This window comes from Macaca thibetana, chromosome 5, assembly GCF_024542745.1.
Source record: "Macaca thibetana thibetana isolate TM-01 chromosome 5, ASM2454274v1, whole genome shotgun sequence".
In the NCBI taxonomy this organism is placed as follows: domain Eukaryota; kingdom Metazoa; phylum Chordata; class Mammalia; order Primates; family Cercopithecidae; genus Macaca; species Macaca thibetana.
In genome coordinates, this window is record NC_065582.1 from 44,556,943 (window position 1) to 44,562,942 (window position 6,000).

A 6,000-nucleotide genomic window follows, 5' to 3' on the forward strand; every position below is an offset into this window, starting at 1 on the left:
TCCAGTTACTTCCCATTGTTCTGCTCCTCTGCTCTTCTTTCTATCAAAACTCCTGAAAGAGTTCTCTATAGTGTATTCACTGTCTTCACTTTCTTACTCCTCATTCTTCCCTCAACTCACAGTCATTCATCCTTGAGTCTCCATTACAAAGGCAATGCTTTGCTCATGTTCAGTTTTAGTTGCCAAGTGTGCATCCGAGCACAGTAAGTGGTCTTGAGGCTTGGAGAAGAGTGCAGGGCTGGAAATATGAATATGGGACTCTTTGATATATCGATGTTATGACAGAAACTACTAGGTGCTTACCAAATATTCTTTTTCCAATTCCCCCTTAGAACTTCACATTTAGGCCAGGCACAGTGGCTCACACCTGTAATTGCAACACTTTGAGAGGCCGAGGTGGGAGGATCACGAGGTCAAGAGCTCAAGACCATCCTGGCCAACACGAAGAAACCCCGTCTCTACTAAAAATACAAAAATCAGCTGGGTGTGGTGATGTGTGCCTGTAGTCCCAGACTTGAGAATATACGTGCCAAGATGATGGAACAGAAAATCAGAAACAGCCTGAGTATCTGATGACCTTGTAAATCTGCCATATCAGCTGCGGATGGCCTCCTTGTGACTCCTAATATGGAAGAGAATGAACTATTTTGTGTCAAAGCTGCTGTAAGTGGATCTTTGTTATCAGCAGTTGAGCGCAATTTCTTAGGGAACAGATGATATTTAAAGCCATGGAACTGGATGAGATCACCTGGGAAGTGAATGGAGGTAGAGGAGAGTAGAGGATCATGCCAGAGCCTATGGAATTCTAGCATGCTGATGTTCAGGAAGAGGAAGAGGATGCAGAAAGAGATCAGCCATGAAGGATCAATTAAGTAGCAGGACAACCAGGCCTCTGTGATGTCTTGGAAGCAAGTGAAGAAAATGTTTGCCCAATGCTGCTCAAAGGCCAAATTAGAGGAAAACCGAGAAGGAGCCATTGGATTTAGCAACATGGAGGTCACTGGTGACCCTGACGAGAGCAAGTTCAGGGGGAGGTGGGGAAAAGCCTGATTTGAATGGAGACTGGAAGAAGAAGACAGAAAGTATAAGCAACTCTTTCAAGTAATTTTTGCTTCAGAGGAGGGCAGAGACCCAGGGCAGTAGCTGGAGAAGTAGGCTCAAAAGAAGTTGTATTGGCCGGGCATGGTGGCTCACACCTGTAATCCAGCAGTTTGAGAGGCCAAGGTGGGCAGATCACTTGAGGTCAAGAGTTTGAGACCAGGTCAACATGGTGAAACCTTGTCATTACTAAAAATACAAAAATTAACTGGGTGTGATAGCATGCACCTGTAGTCCCAGCTACTTAGGAGGCTGAGGCAGGAGAATTGCTTGAACCCTGGAGGCAAGGATTGCAGTGAGCCAAGATCACACCACTACACTCCAGTCTGTGCAACAGAGTAAGACTCAGTCTCAAAAAAAAAAAGAGTCGCATTTTTTTAAGATGAGAAAAACAATAGCATATTTGATGCTTATAGGAATGATCTAATTTAATAACGCAGGAATGAGAAGGTAGAATTGTTGGTGTGATGTCTTTGTTTAAGTCAAGTTGCTCCCTGAGTTTCACTCAAATACTCACTTTATTATGTTTCCATAACTATCACATAGCTAACTTTTCCTGGTTCTTTTTCATTTGTGTAATTTTTTAAAAAATCAATGCAATGAGTTAAAATGGCATAAATACATAAAAGAATTTTAAAGAGAATGCTTGATTCTAAAAAACAATTAAATATATTCTAATTTAATCTTATTTATATTACATCATTTAGATTCTAAGTGCTTCAAATACTTACATATATATATGTGTGTGTCTCCAATTTATTAGGAGAAAGTATAGATTGAAGAAAAAAAGAACAAAGAAAAGTACAGTAATTTTATCTTTTATACATTTGTGTCTAAGGATAAAAACTTTAATTACAATGTATGAGGCATAATGTGGGGGTTATCTTTCCTGTCCATCTAGGAATTTGTAACAAAAACAAATAAATACGATTTTAAAATAACATTACTTGCTTCAAAAAGTGTTTAAAGTGTTAGTCAATATTAAATCAGGACAGACATGAATACAATGTGAATGTTGAGCCCTAGTGTTTATAATGTTCTATAGAAACTGGAACTGTATAAAGACCAGAGGGTGGATTCTTTAACATGGTAACTATAGGCTCTCTGGGAAAGAACTATGGTGACCCCTGCTGGGAGGATGAAGTTCTCCATATAGGGCCAGGCTTAGGGTAAATGAGAAGGTCACAAATTGGAAAACTTAAGAACGTGAGGATTTAACATGAGGAAGGAAAAAGAATACCAGATAAAGTGATCATGCATGGACAGGCTGAAGTAGCTGGTCTTCAGTAAAAATCAGAGCAAGGGCAGGAGAAAGAGTCACAGCATGAAAAGAAAGAACTGTAACAGACGATACACAGGTTGTGTAAATTAAAATGGAGTTTTGGGCTCCAGACCCCTGTTAAAGGGCACCTTTGAATCCTCTAAGTGTTCCCAAACCCCACATAGGTCAAAACCCTCTGCCAAGAGAAAGCAATATTCTCTCAGACGTGCAAATAGTCAATCTTGATACACAAAAACTCCTGAGAGATTCATCATAATTTCAGAGAAACATTGGGGTTTTAAAAAAAAGTCTGGAGAGAGGGGAGGAAATGGCAAAGGGAGAGATGAGTTTTTTCCAGGGGGCCATCAGTGTTCCTTTGCACCACAGTTTATAAATTGCTACTCCAAGTTATCTTAATAATTTTCTGTCTCACTTCAGACAATTATACTTAATAGATAAAGGTGAAAGTGAAGAGATAGAGTAGTATCAGAAGATTACAACCTTATTGATAGATGAGGTTGTTAGCCCTTGGTTTATAAATCAGAGAACTAATGGATAACTTCCAGAGGATCCACAAACCTGGGGAAAAATAGACTTTTTTTTAATGTCTTCCCCAATATTTAAAACTACAGTTGGGGGAGAAAAACTTTTTGTATAACATATTTTTATGAAAGCATTGTTTATAATAAACAAGTAAAAAGCAGTATGCAGAATTACAGTTTGGTGTCATTGGCCTGTTATAATATCTACCAGGCCATTCTTTGACATGAATTGAAAATGAAACATTATGATTATGAACATCTGTTTATCTATACCTTAATATCAGTTTAGACTAGGATATATCACCAAAAAAAGAATCTTTTTTTTTTTTTTTTTTGAGACAATGCCTCGTTCTGTTGCCCAGGCTGGAGTACAGTGGTGCAATCTCACCTCACTGCAACCTCTGCCTCCGGGTTCAGGCCATTCTCCTGCCTCGGCCTCCTGAGTAGCTGGGACTACAGACACCCGCCACTCACGCTCGGATAACTTTTTTTATTTTTAGTAGAGACGGGGTTTCACCATGTTGGTTAGGATGGTCTCGATTTCCTGACCTCATGATCTCCCACCTTGGCCTCTCAAAGTGCTGGGATTACAGGCATGAGCTACCATGCCCGGCAAGAATCTCTCTTTCTCTCTCTCTGCGCTTGGATTTTCCTTGCATGGTTGAACATATTACCTATGGAAGTAGGAACCCAACGAAGCTGAAGTGATCCCTTACATCCTGAAAATACACTGCACAGTCTGCCTCTTTTGCCTTAGTAAAAGGGTCAATTGGAAAGCATTAAAAACTTGAATTTTCTCCAACACAAAGATGTACTGTCTTGAGTCATCCTGCAAGATCGCTTGCTGCACGACTAAATAAAAGACCTTGCTGAAGCAAAATGTCCTGGAAATGGTTATGCTGATTTGTAATTTGAAGAAAAATTTAAAAAGTAAAACAACGCTCTGTCAAATCTTCTCATCCATTCCAGAATCACTAAGATCGATTCCAATATTTTGAAGCAGATCATGAAGGAATTGCTATTTCTCTTCATGGTGAAAGTATTGACCTCTGTTGGCAGAACCAAGTCCAGTTCACATGTTATCTGCATAAGAACAGCATCGAATGAGGATTTCTATTTTGGGAGCACTTTTAGAAAGCTTGAAGGCCTCCTGTGGTGTTGAAATTATACAAACTTTATTTGCCAAACAAAATTTCAACTCAAAGAAACATTGGTACTATGCATGCTTGGAGAACTAGCAATGAGATTCATTCCACTCTAGATTGTCTCACGTTAGTGTCAAAGGTAAACCCCAAATAAACTTTTGCTTACAACCACAAAAGTCTTCAACCTATTTAGCTTCAGAGCCTTGCATTTCTGTCTTTTCAAGACGTTTTCTTAGAAAAGCAGATTATGAAGTTGTCTTTTGCTTTATGGAAATTCATCAGCTGTCTGGAAGTTAAGTCTAATAGAACTTCATTGAACTTGGGGTAAGTAACTCTTCAATAACTTCTACTGAGTCTTAAGATTGCAGATTAAACAATGCTTTCTTATTCGATAAGTCTCCATTATTTTTTCTCACAGAACAATGTACCTTTTCTCCACAGCAACTTTACATGTGTGTTTGTGATTATTTGATTAATATCTGTCTTCCCCATTAGCTAGAGTCTGTAGTGGCCATCTCTCTGCGGGAAAAAACTGCACCACTTGGAAACACTGTAAAACTCTGCTCAAAATACCATCTAGACAGTGCCAGTAACAAAGATGTTCTCAATGATCTGAGGAAAAAAAAAAGGCATAAATAGAATCCAACTCAGAAACTGTTTGAGAATTCTGGTATTTTTCTGATACAAGCCAATCCTTACTTGAAAAAGCAAGCAAGCAATAGGAATTTTGATTCCATCTGCAATTGAAAGTCAAAGATTTCATAACTTTCTGTCATTAGTGTTAGAGTTGACATCTGTGGAATGTCAAAGTTGAAAAAGTTGGCATGTTAATATGTCAGTGACTGCTCCAAAAGTTGTTCTTACTGAAAAAAAAAAAAAAAAATCCATATACTTTTGGAATATCCTTGTTAGCAGAAATTTCCTACTGAATTTCTTTTATTTTTTTTATTTTAAATACACAATTTCGATTTATTTTTTAAATTGTTACATGTTGGCCACTATTTTTTCTGAGAATATAAGTGAAAAAATCAAATACATTATTTACTAAAATATTATCTGCCTCTGAGGAGGCAAAATATTGTACATAAATTTGTTTGAGTACTTAGATGCACATCTCAAAGTCTGTGACCCCAAAGGAATTAAGAACCACCAGTCTCTCTCTCTCTTTGTTTTTTGTTTGTTTGGTTGGTTGGTTGGTTTTGGTTTTTTTGAGACAGAGTCTTGGTCTGTCACCCAGGATGGAGTGCACTGGTGCAATCTCAGTTCACTGCAACCAGATTCAAGCGATTCTCCAGTCTCAGCCTCCCAAGTAGCTGGTACCACCATGCCCAGCTAATTTTTTGGCATTTCTTGGCATTTCTAGTAGAGACAGGATTTCACCATGTTGCCCAGGCTGGTCTTGAAACTCCTGGCTTCAAGTGATCTGCCTGCTTTGGCCTCCCAAAGTGCTGGGATTATAGGCATAAGCCATTGCACCAGGCCTTCTTCTTCTTCTTTTTTTTTTTTAATGTATAACAAATAGAATTTATTTCTCACAACTCTGGATGCTGGGAAGTCCAAGGGCAACGTGCCAGGAGGTTCTGTGTCTGGTAAAGTCAGCTCTCTGCTTCATAGGTGGTGCTTTGTTGTTGCATACTCACATGGTGGGAGGAAGACGGGCAAGAGGGCCTGACTAGTTCTCTCCACCCCAAAAGTCACTAATGAGAGCTCCACCCTCATGACCTAATCAGCTTCTACAGGCCCACTACCTAATTCCATTGCATTGGGTATTTAAGTTTCAATATGAATTTTGAAGGGGACATAAGCTTTCAAACCATAGCGCCTCCCTAATGAATAAGTTTCTTGTATGTATTTTATTTTTTCTTCCAATGCAACTATTTCTGTTTCTATGAGCTCTCTAAATAGTGATTCAAGGACTCAGACTTCATCCATCTGTGACCTTTTCAAATTCAAC